General features: G+C 37.9%; 1 protein-coding gene and 1 long non-coding RNA gene across 28 annotated transcripts in view; both read right to left on the bottom strand.

Moving 5' to 3' along the window:
• DNM3 (dynamin 3) overlaps nt 1-19,531 on the bottom strand; it is a 542,852-nt gene that overhangs the window by 185,872 nt on the left and 337,449 nt on the right. The gene's annotated exons all lie outside the window — the stretch shown is intronic.
• Nucleotides 12,345-18,784, bottom strand: LOC146400114 (uncharacterized). The gene is made up of 2 exons (XR_014816242.1): nt 13,918-18,784; nt 12,345-13,776 (listed from the first exon to the last, which is right to left on the bottom strand). It is a non-coding gene; the product is annotated as an uncharacterized LOC146400114 (long non-coding RNA).

Genomic DNA, 19,531 nt, shown 5'->3' with positions numbered 1-19,531 from the left:
TATTTACTTGTTTATCTATCTCCCCTCCTTGACAGTCAACTCCTTGAGTAACTCTAAATTTTCTCTATGTTTACAGCTCCTAGCTTTATATAAGACACACGCTCTATATAACTACTGGATATAATTGAACTGATATATTAAATTCATTTTCAGTAGTGATAATAACATCAACTTTTTTTGATGTTGTTTTTTTGTCTTTCTTGGGCCACACCCATAGCATATGGAGGTTCCCAGGCTAGGGGTCTAATCGGAGCTACAGCTGCCAGTCTACGCCAGAGCCACAGCAATGTGGTATCCGAGTCGCGTCTGTGACCTACACCACAGCTCATAGCAACACCAGATCCTTAACCCGCTGAGCGAGGCCAGGGATCGAAACCCACACCTCCTGGTTTCTAGTCGGATTCATTTCCACTGCACCACGATGGGAACTCCAACATCAATTTTTTAATGCATAAAAATTACAACTAGTTTTTGTAGTATGTAAGTTTAGAAACCATTTTTGCAACCTCTCTGTTCCTCAATATAACCTAATACACTGGCATTACAGTAGCTATCAATTATAAGTTCCCCTTACAAGAAATTATATTCTACATTTACCTATATTTAACATTTTAGGAATTATAAGCATTTTTTTCTTCTTTTTATGGCTGCATCTGTAACACATGGAAGTTCCCGGGCTAGGGGTCAAACCGGAGCTGCAGCTGCAGACCTTGCCACAACCACTGCAACCCTGGATCTCAGTCACATCTGCAGCCTACACCACAGCTCGAGGCAATGCCAGATCCTTAACCCACTGAGCCAAGCCAGGGATCAAACCCACATCCTTACAGAGACAACATCAGGTCCTTAACCCACTGAGCCACAATGGGAACTCCTATAAGCATTTTTTTTTATGTGAATTAAAATCCATCCCTTTAGGAGGATGATTAGAAAAAGGATGGAATTTAAAAAAAAAAAACTTTTCAATGAGGCATTATGAAAAATAAAAAATAGAGAAAGAAAACCTAGGTAATAAAATGACAATCAGGGAAGCTGAATTAGATGTAAGAGGGGCGTGGGAAAAATACAAGAAATCGAAGGCGAACTTTTATGTCTGCCTACGACTAAGATAAAGACTCTTGTTCCCATACATCATTTGTAATTGTAAAACTCTTATGTAGGAATAAATTCATCTGTAATTCTAAAGTGAACTTTTACATATTAAAGAATCTAGCAACAATTACACAGTAAGGGTAAAAAAAGAATATGGGACAACATAGGTTGAGTTCTGTTTTGGAAAGTTAAATTTAAGATGCTGATTAGACACTGAAATATGTGTGTGTGTATATATATATATATATACATACATATATATATATACATCCGGAAGTGGTTGGATATCCAAATTTGGAGTTCAGACCTAGAGATACGGTAATAATAAAAATAGGGCATATAGGTGGTATTTAATGCTAAAAAAATCCTAGATTACTTCAGCTAGAGAGTGTGTGTGTGTAGACAGAGAAGAAGAGATAGCCCAGGTCACTTCAACATTTGGAGGCAGAGAGGAGAAATAAGCAGTCGAAAGATATTAGAGAGCTAGTAAGAAAAACCAGGAAGAGAGGAGAATGTGTTCTAAGATGGAGGGAAAGGTGACTTATATTTGCTGTTTCTAAGAAATACAGTAAGATGTGAAGAGAAAAGTAACCATTACATGGGCCAAGATATAGGGAACTGATAACCATGAGAAGTGTTTTGGGGGAGAGTAGGAACAGAAGCTGCGTGGACTGGGTTGAAATTAGTTAAAGAGAGAATGTGGAAGCAGAGGACATATTATAGGCATGTCTGGGAGAGATATTCCCATGGATATTTAACCCGCAGGCTGCAATTTTGTTTAAAAAGAAACTGCACATAAAATAACATTTACTTGGAGTTCCCACAGTGGCTCAGTGGTTAACGAATGTGACTAGGAACCATGGGGTTGCAGGTTCAATTCCAGGCCTTGCTTAGTGCGTTAAGGATCCGGTGTTTCCGTGAGCTCTGGTGTAGGTTGCAGACGCGCCTCAGATCCCGCGTTGCTATGGCTCTGGTGTGGGCCTGCAGCTACAGCTCCAATTAGACCCCTAGCCTGGGAACCTCCATATGCCGTGGGTGCAGCCCTTGAAAAGGCAAAAATTCACTTAAAGGACCATTCTAACTTTATTAAAACGTTCCATTAATACATATATTTTTTTTCTACTTTTCAAACTGCATGTGTTCTACATGATAGTGGAAGTGAAATGGTTAAACAAAGGGTCCTTTCCTGGAGTCAATAGAGCACCAGAGCATGGGGGTTCCTAGAAAAGCAATCAATTCCCCAAAACAATATGCAGATTTTGGTAAATATACACATACTGTGTGGATGAAAGGGAAGCAGAGCTTTAGCAAAATTCTCAAAAATCAACTGGGTTAAATAGTTAATACCAAGAGCTCCTGCTGTGTTAAAAAGGGGCTATTATTTCATGGAACTCCACAGGTGTGTGATCACATGCATAATTCTGTCCAATGGAGAAAAGACAATTTTTTAGCTTGCTTGCCAAACAAGAGCTTTATTCCCACAAAGTAAAAAAAAAAAAAAAAAAAAAGTGGGAGTTCCCATCATGGCAAGTGGAAACCTATCCTACTAGGAACCATGAGTTTGCAGGTTCTATCCTTGGGCTCCCTTAGTGATTAAGGATCTGGCATTGCCATGAGCTGTAGTGTATGTCGCAGACAGACACAGCTCGGATCTGGTATTGCTGTAGCTCTGGGATAGGCTGACAGCAACAACTCCAACTAGACCTCTAGCCTGGGAACCTCCACATGTCACAGGTGCGGCCCTAAAAAAAAAGGCAAAAAAGACACACACAAAAAAAATGTGGCTCATTTTCACACAGGATAGAGCTCAGCATACACAGTGTTCTCAGAACATAAGGTGTCCAAAAAAAAAAAATCACGACATGGCAAAGCAATCATGAGGGTGACAGGTTAAGCAGGCCCATAGTTTTGACTCCCCCAGTGAAGGAAGTAAAGCACAAAACAAAACTCTAGTGACACTGGAGATGGATCTCTGAACAAGTACAAAATCAAAAGATGAGAGTTTTCTGTATATAGAAATAGTGAACTTAAAACAACAGAGTGTGATGTCCTAGCACAGACCAGTGTAGGATGAGAAAACTGTGGTGCTTACAGAGAAGAATCAGCACAACTTGGACAATGAAAGAAGTATTCTCCCAACCAGTTGCTTAGTGAGGAGAAGCTGGAAGTTTACCTAAGAAACCCAACATTCATGCGTGAGTGTGTATATTTTATTATACTCTACTTCATTGTAATGTACATACATAGCAATGTAATAAAAAGGATACAGCTCTTACTCTAGACCCATGAACTTAATCATTCTCCCCAAATCTTTTTATTAAACACTTGAGTTTTAAAATTCCAAAAGTTATTGCTAGAATTAGAACTTATAAATAGCGTAGGGCTAACCTCATCATTACTGACAACATTTTTGTTTGCAGAGTGGGAAAAAGAGTTAACAGTTATACCTTACAGAAACCTGCCTTAGCCAGGCATCTTTCTGTCTGAGTGTGCTATTCATTACAAATAAGTGCTACTGATGCACACATGCATGCGCGTGCACATACACACACAGAGTCATTAGGTTTTTAACTGCCGTTTGATTTCAAGCTCTCACTAACTTTATCAGATTTAATTGTTCAGAACATGTATTTCAATTATTTGTTTCATCTGTTTTTAGAACTAGACAATGAGTCTGCAGAGTGATGTTTCTACTTTTAGAACTTTGAACATAAAAGCCTCAATAATTTTTTGCTAGATAAATGGGAATTAAATGTAATGGTTGTTTGACTGAATTTAGAGTATTTATTTTTTAGCCCTAGTGAGTTTGCATAGTCAAGGACTTTCCACTTGTGTTTCTTCTTTAGGTAAGACTAGAAAAATAATGAAAACCTAACTCTCTGAATAATTTATAGTGAAATCTTGGCCAAATATGTTTTTTAATGGCGCATATAGGTGAGGGATGTTATCCAGAAATGACCCACTGTTTAAAGGAGTCTGAGGTACTATTTGACCTGCTTGGGAAAACTGTGATGCATATTGTAAAATCGCAAAAGGAGAGGTCTTTGGTGACAACTGTTAATAGAAATTTTTAAAAAATTCATATTCGCACAGCAGACTCAATTTGTCAGATAGTACTTCAAATCAATCACTAAATGAATGTAGGGTATGCAAGAGAAAATACTTGGGAGTAAATCTAACAGGAAATGTGCAGTACCGTATGAATAAATTTACAAAATTATGCTGAGGGACAAAGCTAAAATAAAATGAGAAACAGATCTTGAAGAGGAAACTCTAATACTTAAGGTTGTAAATTCTCCTAAAATTTAATAACTATAATATAATCTTAGAGAAATTTTTCAGTATAATTTTGGAAGAGGTAACCTGAAAAAATGATTCTAGATTTAATTGGCAGAATAAACAGTTGAGAGGAGCCAGGAAACTTCTAAAACACAAAAAAGAACAAATGTAATCTGAAATAATATAACCTTCTAATATGAAAATTTAAATCTAATATAAAAATTATAGCGAGAAACATCACACGTCTGTTGTAAAAGTCCACCAGCAGATCAGCTGAATAGAAAAAGCACATAGTAAAGAGTGAAACATATCTGAGAATTTAGTTTGTGATTCAGGTGGCATTGCAAATCAGATTTTTGAATAAATCATTTTAGAAGAACTGGCTTCCATCTCTCCCCCAAAAACTTTTAGATGAGTCAAAAACTCAAAGTCCAAGAGTACAGTTTAAGTGATGATTCTGGTAAGACAGGAGTTAAAAACAAAAACAAACCTAATTTTTGATATTTGACACAAAACCTAAAGACATAAAGTGTCTCATGGATGTGAAATATTTCTTCATGGCAAAATAATGGACTGAAAAACACGTAACAATTTGAGAAAAAGAACTGGCAACATATGACTAAAAGTTAATAACTGTAATATTCAGAGAACATATATATTAAATTATATAAATTCATGCATTTACATTCAAAAGAGAAGTGTCCAAAGGAAGGATTAATAGTGGTTTATCCTAGATGCTAGGATCTTGAATTTTTAAAGACTTCCTAATCTCAGATGTTTTCAATAAAAAGTGACTTTAAAATAAAAAAAGTATTTTGACCATTATAGATACCTCGCATTAGAGTAATCATGAAGTTTCTGTCCTTCTCTATCTGGCTTACCTCGATTAGCACGATGTCTTCAGGGTTCATCCATGTTGCTGCATATTGCAGAATTTCCTAATTTTTTAAGGCTGAATAATACTCTATTACATATACACATATTCACCTATCAATGGACACGTATTTCCACGTCTTGGCTATTGTGAATAGCACTGCCATGAACGTTAGGATGCTAAACCTCTTTGAAATCTTGAGTTTAAATCTTTTGGATAATTCCCAGAACTGTGGCTGCTGAATCCACTTATATGACATATGTAAAACAGTCAAACTCTTAGACTGAGAGAAGAAAATGGTAATTTCCAGGGGCCAAGGAGACAGGGAGGAGAGGGAGGAAAAGAAGAATGGAGAGAAGAGGAGAAACAAAGCAGGTCAGGACCTTCGCCTCTGGGAGGGAGCTAGAAAAGAAAAAACAAAAAAACTGTGTACCCTGGGAAGTCTCCCAAACCAGTGAGGAGACCAGCCAAGACAGAGGAAGAACTTTGGAGTACTGGAAGAGAACACAGCAATCGGTGTAAAGCAGTTAAAATAGAAACGGTCTTCTACAAATGGTCAGTGTCACTGCCCTGCACTCCTCAACCATAAGCTGGGGTGGCCAGAGGCCAGGAACTGACACTCCAGCTTTGGAGATCATACTCAGACAAAAATCTGGGGAAAATCTAGGATTGGTAGTGCAGAGACAGCCTTGGATGGACTAGAATCTAGAGTGACTCCATTTGAAGCTGTAAGCTGAGGAACCCCAGTTGGGCTTGGAGGCTAGGTGCCATTGTTAGGGGGTGTTGGAGAGAAGGAGTGGGATCCTCCACTATAGCTTTACCCCCTGCAAGTGCTCTCAGACTGCAAGACCCCAGCTTCTCCAGCTCTAGGCTCTACCCTCGAGCAGTAGCTGCTTAGCAGAAGTTGTGGAGCAGCCCATAGCCTTTAAGGCTACAGAGAATGTGGAGCAAGCAGAGGGAACCCTTGGGGAAGAAGGGAACCAGGGAATAGCCCAAACAGTGCGACACCACCCTGCAGCTGGGCAGGGGAACACTGAAGCTACTGCTGTAACAGTGCAGAAGGCTCAGGGGATCACAGATAGCCCAGTATGCAGGTGGAGAGCCCTGTTTTCCTTAGGGGACAGAAGGCAATTTTAGAAACAGTACAGATGGGCAGCATTCCACAAGTGGCCCCCTTAGTAGTGAGCCACAATTTGCATAGGGGGTGGAGAAAGTTATTTCAGAAACAGCATAAAGATTCTGGATCCTGAAAGTCCACAAAGGACCACAGGGCCCAGTGCAGAGCTGAAATTTACCTAGAGGGTAAAGAAAGTTATCTTTGAAGCAGCGCAGAGGGGCGGGATTCCGCAAGGGGCCTCCTAGGCGGACACAAAGCAGTGATCTTCTTAAGACACAGAGAAAGTTAGCTCGGAAACAGGGAAAGACCCTGGGAGTCTGAAAGGGACCTTCTGAGTGGGCACACAACTGCAATTTGCCTAGCAGACAGAAGGTGACTGTGGAAACAACATGGACTGCCCAAGATTCTGCAAGGAACCTCCTGAGCTAACAGAGAGCCACAATTTACCTAGGGGGTTGAGAAGGCTATTTTTGAAGTTGCTCAGAGGGGTGGGATTCTGCAAGGGGCCTCCTAGATGGAGCTGCAATCTTTCTATGAGGTGGAGAAAATTACCTCAGAAACAGGGGAATATCCTGGGAGTCTGCACAGTGCCATAATTTGCCTAGGGGATGGAGAAATAATATCTTGGAAGCAGCATGAAGGATCCTGGAAATCCACAAGGAGCTTTCTGGGCAGGTGGAGAGCTGTGAAGAACCCAATGAACTGGTAAAGCTATTTCAGAAACAGTGCAAAAGGTCCTAGGAGTCACAGAAGGCCTGGTGGGCGGGTGTAAAGCCATAATCTGCATAATGGGAGGAGAAAGTGAACTTGGAAATGGCACAAAGGATCCTGAGAGTCACGAAAGGCCAGATGGGCAGGTAGAAAACCTAAAAAGGCCCAGGGAAGGGGCAAAATGAACTTGGAAACAATGCACACAGCCAGGAGACACAAACAGCTCAGCAGATTTGCAGAATGATTTTGGGAATAGCACAAGCTCCATGATCTCTGCCAACAATCAAACAGGGGACTGTGAAGCAGCATATGTTACATGGCCAAAGGAGCTGAGAAGGATCTGCTGCTGAAAGCTTTTGTTTCACAATGGCCACAGGGAGCACTCTACCATCAGCCCAGGAGAGGAGGGACTGCCAGAAGGGTGCAGGCCTTATGGCTATAGAGAAAGCCTCTTAGCAACAGTTAAGGAGTGACTCCTGCCTCCAGAGCTACAGAGAATGCCCCCAGGGTACAGAGAGAAGTCCCTAGAGCCTCCCTGATAAAGGGAGGGACTGCAAGATCAACTGCTGACAATTACAGGAAAACTTCCTGAGAGATACCTAGAAGCAAGAGGGGTCACAAGAGCCATTCCTGAACCCCCAGCCCTTGCCACAAAAGCGAGAACTGCAAACCACAGCCAATACCCACACAAACCCTGTTCCTAATAGCCACCTGGATTTAAGAGAGTTAGCATAATACCACTGTTTCCATCACATGCTCTAGGTACATGTGAGTCACTACCACCCTGAGACTCCAAGATGAGACACCAACTGCTGCATCTACATACCTATAATCAAGGGGACAATAAATATAGAAAGTTAGACACTATGAGATGACAAAGAAATAGCTTTCAGACAAAGAAACAAGACAAACACACACACACACACACAAGCACTAATGAAGAGGAGATAGGTAATCTACCTGAAAAAGAATTCAGAGTGATGATAGTAAAGATTATCCAAAACTTGGAAAAAAATGGAGACACAGATAGAGAAGTTATGAGAAATGTTTAATAAAGACCTACAAGACCTAAAGAACAAGAAAACTAGGACGGATAGCACAATATCTGAAATAAAGAATACACTAGCAGGAATCAGCAGCAGGATAACAGAGGCAGAAGAAGAAATATTTGCCATGGAAAACAGAGTGGTGGAAATCACTTCCATGGAAAAAAAATAAAGAAAAAAGAGTGAAAAGAACTGAGGAGCATCTGAGAGATCTCTGGGACAGCATTAAATGTACCAGCATACACATCATAGGCGTTCCAGAAGGAGAAGAGAAAGAGAAAGGGCCAGAGAAAATATTAGAAGATAACAAAATAATAGTGGGGGACTTTAACACCCCACTTACATCAAGGGACAGATCATCCAGACAGAGAATCAACAAGGAAACACAGACCTTAAATGAAACGCTAGACCAGGGAGATTTAACTGATACTTATAGAACTTTCAATCCCAAAGCAGCAGAATACACATTCTTCTCAAGTGCACATGGAACATTCTCCAGGATATCTCACATCTTGGGCTTTTCCATAGTGGGGAACAGAAAAAGCCCACAATTAGCAAAAGGAAAGAAATCATAAAGATCAAAGCAGAAATAAAATAGAAACAAAGAAAACAATGGAGAAGATCAATGAAACCAAAAGTTGGTACTTTGAAAAGATCAAAATTGATAAAATTGATAAACCCTTGGGAAAAAAGGGAGAGGGCTCAAATCAAAATAATTAGAAATGACAAAGGAGACATTACAACTGACTCCACAGAAATATAGAGGATCATAAGAGACTACTATAAGGAACTATATGCCAATAAAATGGACAACCTAGAAGAAATGAACAAATTCTTACAAAGCTACAACCTACCAAGACTGAACCAGTAATAAACTGAAGATGTGAACATACCAATTACAAGTACTGAAACTGAAAATGTGATTAAAAACCTTCCAAAAGACAAAAGTCCAGGACCTGATGGCTACACAGGTGAATTCTATCAAACATTCAGAGAAGAGTTAACACCTTTTGAAACTCTTTCAAAAAATAGCAGAAGGAACACTCCCAAGCTCATTCTGAGGCCATCATCACCCTGATACCAAAATCAGACAAAGATACCACAAAAAAAGAAAATTACAGACCAATATTACTGATGAACACAGATGCAACAATCTTCAACAAAATACTAGCAAACCAAATCCAAATATATATTAAAAGGATCATACACAATGATCAAGTGGGATTTATTCCAGGGATGCAAGGATTCCTCAATATCCATAAATCAACCAATGTGATACACCACATCAACAAACTGAAAAATAAAAACCATATGATCATCTCAATAGATGCAAAAAAGGCTTTGGACAAAATTTAGTAGCTTTTTCTGATAAAAACTCTCCAGAGAGTGGGCATAGAAGGAACCTATCTCAACATAAAAACCATATATGAAAAACCCAAAGCTAACATCATTCTCAGTGGTGAAAAACTGAAAACATTTCCACTAAAATCAGGAACAAGATAAGGATGTCCACTTTTACCACTATTATTAAACATAGTTTTGGAAGTCCTAGCTACAGCAAAGAAGAAAAAGAAATAAAAGGAATACAAATTGGAAAAGAAGAAGTAAAACTATCACTGTTTGTGGATGACATGATTCTATACTTAGAAAACCCTAAGACAGCACCAGAAAACTTCTAAGTTAGAACTCATCAATGAATTTGGCAAACTTGCAGGCACAAAATTAATACACAGATATCAACTGCATTTCTTTTTTTTTTTTTTTTTTTTCTTCACCTTTTTGCCTTTTCTAGCGCCACTCTCATGGCATATGGAGGTTCCCAGGCTAGGGGTCTAATCAGAGCTGTAGCTGCCGGCCTCCACCAGAGCCACAGCAATGCAGGATCTGAGCCACATCTGTGACCTACACCACAGCTCACGGCAATGCTGGATCCTTAACCCACTGAGCATGGCCAGGGCTCGAACCCGCAACCTCATGGTTCCTAGTTGGATTTGTTAACCACTGTGCCATGACAGGAACTCTGCATTTCTATATAATAACAATGAAAGATGAGAAAGAGAAATCAGAGAAATCATTTACAACTGCATCAAAAAGAATAAAATATCTAGGAGTAAACCTACCTAAAGAGACAAAAATTTATACTCTGAAAACTATAAGATCTTGATGAAAGAAATCAAAGACAACAAATGGATAGAAAGATAGATATACCATGATCTTAGATTGGAAGAATCAATATTGTAAAATGACTATACTAGCCAAGGCAATCTACAGATTCAGTGCAATCCCTATCAATTTACTAAGGACATTCTTCACAGAACTAGAACAGAATATTTTAAAATTTGTATGGAAACACAGGAGACCCCAAATAGCTAAAGCAATATTGAAAAAGAAAAACGAAAATGGAGGAAACAAGCTTCCTGACTTCATATAATACTATAAAGCTATAGTTTTCAAAACAATATGGTACTGGCACAAAAACAGAAATATAAGTCAATAGAACAGGATAGAAAGCCTAGAAATAAACTCAAGAACCTACAGTCAACTAATCTATGACAAAGGAGGCAAGAACAAGTGGAAGAAAGATAGTCTCTTCAATAAATGGTGCTGTGAAAACTGGACAGCTACATGTAAAAGAACGGAAATAAAGCACTCTCTAACACCATACACAAAAATAAACGGAAATAAACTAAATATAAGGCCAGATACTACAAAACCCTTAGAGGAAAACATAGGGAGAATGCTCTTTGACATAAATTACAGCAACATCTTATCTGATCCACCTTCTAGAATAGTGACAATAAAGACACAAACCAATGGGGCCTAGTCAAATTTAAAAGCCTTTGCACAGCAAAGGAAACCATTAAAAACATGAAAAGACAACCCACAGAATGGGAGAAAATCTTTGCAAATGATGCAACAGACAAGGGCCTAATATCTAAAATATACAAATAGCTCATACAACTTAACAGCAAAAAAACAAACAACCCAATTGAAAAATGGGCAGAAGACCTAAATATACACTTTTCCAAAGAATGCATACAAATAGCCAATAGGCATATGAAAAAATGCTCAACATCGCTAATTATTAGAGAAATGCAAATTAAAACTATAATGAGCTACCACCTCACACTGGTCAGAATGGCCATCATTAACAAGCCAACAAATAACAAATGCTGGAGAGGGTGTGGAGACAAGGGTACCCTCCTTCACTACTGGTGAGAATGTAAATTGGTACAACCACTGTGGAAAATAGTATGGAGGTACCTCAGAAAACTAAACATAGAACTACCATGTTATCCAGAAATCCCACTCCTAGGCATATATCCAGACATGAAAAAAGACACATGCATCCCTATGTTCATTGCAGTGCTATACACAATAGCCAAGACATAGAAACAAACTAAATGTACATTGACGGATGAATGGATTAAGAAGATACATACAATGGAATACTACTCAGCCATAAAGGAGAACAAAATAATGCCATTTGCAGCAACACAGATGGAACTAGAGATTCTCACACTCTAAGTGAAGTAAGCCAGAAAGAAAAAGACAAAAACCATATGTCATTACTTATTTGTGGAATCTAAAATATGGCACAGATGATCCTTTCTACAAAACAGAAACAGATCACTGCCAAGGAGAGCAGACTTGTGGTTCCCAGAAGGACAGGGGAAGGAGTGGGATGGACGGGCAATGGGGCCTTACTGTAGAGCACAGGGAACTATGTGTGATCGGGTCAGTTTGCTGCATGACAGAAAGAGAAGAAATGTTGTAAATTAACTATAGTTTAATAATAATAATAATAATACTTAAGAACTTCAGAAGTTTTTGTTCAAATCTACTGCCATGGGGAAAAATAAAAACTAAATTGAGGGACTAGAAGGAGGTATGTGCCACTAAAGAGAATAGCATGGTGAAATGGGAGGATAGTATTGTATTGGAGAGCAGGAAACTGAGTTGTAGTCCTGGGTCTACCACAGAACAATTCTCTAAGTCTAGGCATGTCATGTAATCTCTCTGAACCTGCATCCTCACGTAAGGAGCATAAGGTGAGAGCAGATCCTTGGCTTTCCAATTTACATCATCAGCATTCCAGGGTTTCCTTGGACATGCTTCAGGGGCTAATGTGGAAACTGGAGATCCCCAAGGCAAGAGGGCTGGATCCCTGGCTCCCACCCTGCTTTAACCAAAACCAAAACCAAAACCAAAACCAAATCCTCTATTTTTGTTTATTTCATATAATGGAATTTCACAGAAGATTTTGATTGAAAAAAGTGTTCTAATGCTTAAAAACAAAAAAAGGAGAGAGAGAAGTTTGAAAAACACAAACTAAGTTGATGTCTAAGTTTCTTATAGCTTTAAATTCTTGTTTTGAAATTAATCTATGTCTCAGAATGTATGTGGGTAAGCAGTGAAAATGCAGTTTGCCCTGAAGAGAATTTCCGAGTCACTGAACATCAATCATGAAGAGTCTCTGTTGCTAACATGTGGCAAGTTGATTTTTTTTTTTTTTTTTGGCTTCCCTCGGGTCAATTTACCATCTGCCTCATCTTCATCAAAACATTAATTTCAGCTTAATCCCCCTTTTTCCTCTCTGATGGTAAAAGAACCTGGCTTACTTTGAAATAAAACAGAGTGAAGCTATGCTTTCATATGTGGGGTGGTTTCCATTTGATTATTACAGAACTCCAGAATACTAACATGAATAGCATAATTAGCTCTTTTCTGGGACTCAAGGCCTAAAAAACCATTCCAATAAAATGCATTAAAATTCACTAAGTGCACGGAGTATTATCTGTGTGGAAGGGACAATGCAAGGTGGAGATATAAAAGTGAAGCTCTGCTTTCAAGGACGTCTATCATCTATAGTAAGAGAGCATGTTGGGTCTATATGAGTTCAAAGGACAGAATGGCCTCATCAAGCTGAAGGAAGGACAGGAAAAGCTTCAAGAGTCTTGAAGGGTGACCAGTATTTTGATAGGCATAAGTATAAGAACAGGGTATTTCTGGTGAAGAGAATGCTAAATTAAGAAGTTCGAATCGAATTCAACAAGCAACAAGGCAGTCGGCAAATATGGATGCTCTATGAAGATTAAAATGGTATTAGAATATTCGATAAATAGAAGAAGGCAGAGACTAAAAGCTGGAATAGCAACTGGGATGCCGGATGCTTCAATGGCCCTGATAAAAAGATGATGAAATGGCCTAAGGGCATTGAAAACATCAAAGAAGTGACTGACAGAGCTACTCCTACAGCAGACTCCCAAGAATTTAGAGAATGTCTGCAAGAAGTAGACAGTAGAACAGGTAGGAACCTATTACAGGAGTTAAGGAAGAAGAAAACAGTAGCTTGCACTCAAGTTGGAGAGTAAGAAGAAGAATGTGTATATTTGAAAACTATTTTGAAAACTAACAGGGGTTTGGTGGATAGATTGGACAGAGAGATGATGTTCACTAGATAGGGAATAATAGATGGGGATAAGCCATGGGTTCAGTGAGGCTATGAGTTCCATTTTGGATATTTTGATGCTGAGAGTCTGAAACATCCAAAAGCAACTAGGATAATGAGGAAAAGAGAATTCTCTATTTTATGTAGTTTTGAGGATATGATGTTCTCAGAAGAAACTCAGACTTATTTCTATGAATGCAAAGAACTATAAGGATTGATGAGTGAAAAGATATAGGATATATGGGTATTTTTCACCAGAGGAAAAGAGAATTCTCTATTTTATGTAGTTTTGAGGATATGATGTTCTCAGAAGAAACTCAGACTTATTTCTATGAATGCAAAGAACTATAAGGATTGATGAGTGAAAAGATATAGGATATATGGGTATTTTTCACCAAAGAATGAGTATACAATGGGACCTGCAGATGTGTCTGGAGAGGCTTCAGAACTTAAATCAGATAATTGATTACGTTCTGCTGATAGAAAAAGACATTTTTTTTTAATATGAAAAAACAAGAAATATGAATACATGCTATTCTAGATTATGTTTGTGTACTAGTGTTTAATGAATGAGTGAGTTATGTCTCTTCTGAGATCTTTGACCAATGGAATTTTCTTTCCATCACATGTTTGAATGTTTAGAACGCTCTGAAGTTCTATTTAGTTCAAGTGGTTGTATGTTGGTTCTTTGGCGCCATTGTCAATAATAAAATTCAACAAAACAAACCCCTAAATATGGCTTTGTTTTTCTCTTTTTAAACATATCTGATTCTCAACCCAAACCAAGATCTAATTTAATCCTTCTCTTGTGGGAGACAAGTGTGAATGACCACCTTAAAATTACTTACTTACTAGACCCCACTGCCCTTTTGCTAACCTACCTTTCTGCTCAACCTCTTAAATCCTTACCCTTCCATGTTACCTACTGTCACCTTCCTTGATATGAACCTCTGCCTCTTTATCTACTTCTTGCTATACTCTCATTCCTTACCAGGGGAGGTGCCAGGGAACTTATATTTTTAGTAAGTAATCCGAGTGTTTTTGAGATTAGGTAAACTTGGGTAAATCTGTTCAGAGCCTCTTTAGGGGCCACCTTGAGGATGCAGCAGGGTAGGCCTTATTCCATTCACCTGCTTCACTCAGACTAGGTCTGTGCTTACTCTCTTTTTATAGGAGCCTCTACATAAGTTTTCATCTAAAGCAAAGATCCTATTGCTCAGAACACTTGAAAATCACAGTTATGGACCCACTACCACCTCTGACTTTCCTAGTTTCCCTATCCATTCCCACTTAAGCAATATACTCACAACCAGTCTAGAATCCCTCAGCTATTTGATGACCAAGAATTTAATATTACTGAGGGCTGAATATGCAATAAATTCTATTTTATGTGTTAAAGTCACAGTACTAAACAAAGCAGATTCCTTGCATTCATCTTACTTTCTAGTGGGGGGGATATAAAAAATGAAATAAACAAGTGGAATTTTCAGAATATAAGAAAATCGGGAGTGTTACGGAGAAAAATAAAACATAAAATGGGGAGACAGGGAATTCCAGATAAAGGGTGTGGTGTGTTTGTGTATGTATGTATGCGCATATATGTACAATTTTAAATAGGGAAAAAGAAAAGCCTCACGAGAAGATGGCCATTAAGTGAAGACCTAAAGAAGTCAAAAGAATGAGCAATGTGTATATCTGGAAGAAACACATTCCCAGGCATAGAAAATCACACTCATGTCTAATTAGCATTAGTAGAATGAATAGATAAAAATGTAGGAACTCCTTTACTAAGATAACTTTCTGTTCTTGGAGCCATCCTTTCCCTTTCTATGATTACAGTGAATGCCATCTGCTTTAACTAGAATCACCACTTACTATGGTATTCAAACCACCAAGAACATTCAATATCTGATATTATCTCAGATTTCTATCTACAGAAATTAACAGCCGAAGAAGGCATGTGACTTTCCTGAGGTCATAGTGCTAACTAGGAGAAAACTAAGAACTAGCGGTCAGGTCTTTTAAATTCCAGCCTCAAGTTCCTTTAGTTGAAAAGATCTTTAATATGTGGACTAGGAATCTAATTGATTACATTTCTTATACAAATGTTTGCTTACTGAATCCATACTCATATAATAATAACGTGGGCAATACCCTTAATAATAAGTTGTATTTAAATAACATTTGTGACTTCCCACACTTTCCCCATCCCAATAAGAACAGATGAAGAAATAAAGGGAGAGAAGGGAAGTGGAATGAGGGGGGAAAGAATGAATGAAAAGTAACGTATTGTGATTTAATCAATTCTTATGTTAACCCCAAATCTTCCTAAATCCTAGTTCTTTCCACACATTGCAACAACACTTTCAACTTCCCATAATTTCTGAAATAAAACAATATACATGTCTAAAAGTTAAAAATGTAATTTTCCTTAATGTTATTCGCAGCAACATGGACAGACCTAGAGACTGCCATACTAAGTGAAGTCAGAAATACAATGACCATAATATGATCATATGATATCATTGACATGTGGAATCTAAAATACCATACACATGAACTTATTTACAAAACAGAAAGAGACTCAGACATAGAAACAAACTCATGGTTACCAGAGGGGAAAGGGAAGGAGGAGGGCTACATTAGGAGTTTGGGATTCACAGATATAAACTACTATATATGAAATAGATAAACAACAATAGAGTTCAGGAAACTGTATTTAATATCCTGTAATAAACCCTAATGGAAAAGAATATCTATAAGAATGTATAAAAATGATTGAATCAACTTTGCTTTATATCAGAAACTAACAACATTGTAAATCAAATATACTTATATAAAAAATAATTTAATTGTCTTATCCTCCATGGCACTATTTTATTAACAAATAAATGAAGCACCCATAATTGTCACCAATTAATGGAATCCCAACCAGATACATTGTGATAGCTTGATGTTCACTGCTTTAGTGTGATATCTCCTCAAATTTCAGATTCACATTCCACCTGGCCATTCCATCCAATTCCATTTAGACACACTGCTTTCCCTTCTTGTCTTATTTGGTAATGTGATCTTCATTTCCTCTACCACTTAATCTTCCCTGAGAAGCACTGCTGTTTCTGACATCTGCTCCCTTTCCATCCACCTCTGTGAACTGTGAGATAAAGACAGAGTTTTCAAGAAATGTAAAGCTCATCTGTCAACTTATTTCCCCTGCCACCTGTCAGAGGCCTCACTGCCACTCCCATGTACACTCTTAACTCGACATGGACTTGAGGCATTTTTTTGTGTTGTTGTTAAGTTCTCTTTGGAGAGTTGTCTTCATTACCTATTTTTTAAATTAAGTCTTTGTATATTATTTTAATTGACAATGTTTCTGGTCACTCCCATTGTAATAATTTTGCATACAGCTCCTATGCCATCATTTCTGCTGCATCAAAAGCCTATTTCAAGAAATTTCTATCTCCTTCTAAAACTCAAAGGCTCAACTTGAGGGTTTAACCTATAATCTGGGTGTCTGAAGAGATATCACAGCTGCCACAGCTGCCAAGATGAGGATAGAACCAAAGAACCCTTTCTCATCAATGACCTCATCATATTTGTTCACGCCCTTAAAATATTTAGGCTGGATTAGGGCAATGAATTCTGGGTTGAAGGCTGTCCTTAGGGACCACCTGTGAGATTTAGTTAGCTCATCTACTTTGGGATCCTGGTCAGATGAGCCATGTTTCACTTATGTCATACATTTAATTAGCAATCTGGAAAAAGTTGACTTTATACTCAGTTTCTTAAAAAACCTTCTTGCTTATGTTTCAGAGTCTTTTAATTGAAAGTAAAATTAATTAACCTAGATTTCCTACGGAAGATGCATTTTTTTCTCCCCTCCCTAACAGATAAGAAGCTGTTCAGATAGGTTTTGTTGTTGTTGTTAGATCTGTCTGAAGATAGATCTAAATTAGGGAGCTGCAGATTGGTTTTCCCTGTCTACCAGAAAGGTGTGGAAATATGTTCTCCGTTATAAACTTTCCGGTATCTTTCCCCCCATTTCCATCTCCCTCTTAAACCTCTTGGATTGAGACCTTTCAGCTCCAACAAGTCATCATTTTGAAGACTCTTCTGCCTCACTCCCCTCTTCCTTCCCTGACAGTCCACCAGGTCCATCTCCCCATAAACACAGACTTTTTCAGCTACTTACACTCTTAGTTCTAAAAACAGGAGTCATTCTCTTCTCTGCATAGCTAAATTATCACTTACTTTTTTTGTAGTATGTTTTATTGTTTACAGTCTATTTTGCATATTATTTCTTGAAGCTTTTAATTTTTTACCTTTTGAGATATATCACCTATAATATTGTACAAAAAAGCAAGTTTGTTGAAGAAATTAATTTATTTAAACCTAAATAATACATACATGCAGTAACAGTCCAAAGAGTTCTTAAGAGCATGGGATGAGAAGAAAATCTCCCACCCCATTCCACTCTACTTCAAAGGGAAATTTATTTGAATTTCTAACTAAATTGTCTGGTCCATAACCCTATATAACATGCATATACTTTTACTTCTTGATTTAAGCATTTTACAAAATAGTTACTGATTTCCTCTATTGAAGTTTTTAGCTCACTCACAATTCCCCTTCCAGTTTTCCTTCCAATGGTTTATAATTCTTTATCTGAAGTTTTTGGAATCACATATGTTTCAGAATTCAGAACTTTTCAGAATTTACAAAGGTAATATTATGTATATATCACATGCTGCAAAACCCACACATAAGTGTTTCCACAGTAAATTATGTGAACAGTCCTATAACGATTACAAATAACTTCACGTTAGGCACAAACCAGGTTTTACTTTAAAAATTTGCAAAATTTATCTTCTTTAGCTTGTTACAATGAAACAAGTAACATCAATTTCTCAGTCCTCCTTACCCTTACTCAGGTTAATTTTAATCTTACCAGAGTAACATAATAAAAACAAAAACAACTTCTTCAGGTACTTAATCCAAACCCAAACCAGTTTCTATCAGTCTCACCATTCAATTCTGATTGAGCTACATAGCTATTATTAATGGTTTTTCTTTCTTTTTTTTTTCTTTTTTTAATTTTGGCTGTGCCCACAGCATGTAGAATCTCCTGGACCAGGGATCAAACCGGTGTCACAGCAGCAACACAAGCCACTGCAGTGACAACATTAGATTCTTAACCCACAGCCTTTCTTAAGAGCCTGGCTCAATATGCTATTGTTTTCCTTTTACTCTCCTGCTATCCATCTCTCTGTAATGGTTTGCCATGATGATTATGTCTATAAAAGATAAAGAAATTTTACAAGTTCACAGATCCTCTGTTGCCTTCAAACATGCAGGAATTATTTCAATTAGCAGATGACCAGATGATATCATTATAGTCCAGAATCTGTTTCAGTAATAAGAAAAATATTCTACAATTACACACACACACACACACACACACACAAAATACACATCCGGAAATATACACTGTTGACCACTCTAATTTAAAAGATGATAAAAATTATGAAGTCATGGGAGCCCCTGCTGTGGCACAGTGGGATAAGAATCCAACTGCAGCAGCTCAGGTCTCTGCAGAGGTGAGGGTTCAATCCCTGGCCTGGCACAGCAGGTGAAAGAATCTTGCTGCTGTAGCTCAGCTTCAATCACTGGCCCGGGAATTTCCATATACCACAATACAGCCATAAATTTTTGTTTTTAAATGAAGACATGAAGTCTGTGTTTCCAAATGCAATCACGGTGATTCCCCCACTACTGCTTCATACACTTGTTTGAAAAACTTTGTCTCTTTTTCTTTTTCTCAAGGGGAAGTCAACTATAGAATAAGGTTTGGTTGACAGATTGTGGGGGAAAAACATGGCAGAAATGGAACACTGCCTAGCATACAAAATATTCTATAGCAAAAAATGAATTGAATTTTCAAAAACAAAATTAGTAAG

The sequence above is a fragment of the Sus scrofa genome, chromosome 9, assembly GCF_054392235.1.
Source record: "Sus scrofa isolate SSC_HxYL_T2T_F1_AM1 chromosome 9, Sscrofa_HxYL_maternal_Yorkshire_Landrace_v2.0, whole genome shotgun sequence".
Classification (NCBI taxonomy): Eukaryota; Metazoa; Chordata; class Mammalia; order Artiodactyla; family Suidae; genus Sus; species Sus scrofa.
Note: the sequence above shows the minus strand (reverse complement) of the source record. Positions and strands in the feature narration are given on the sequence as shown.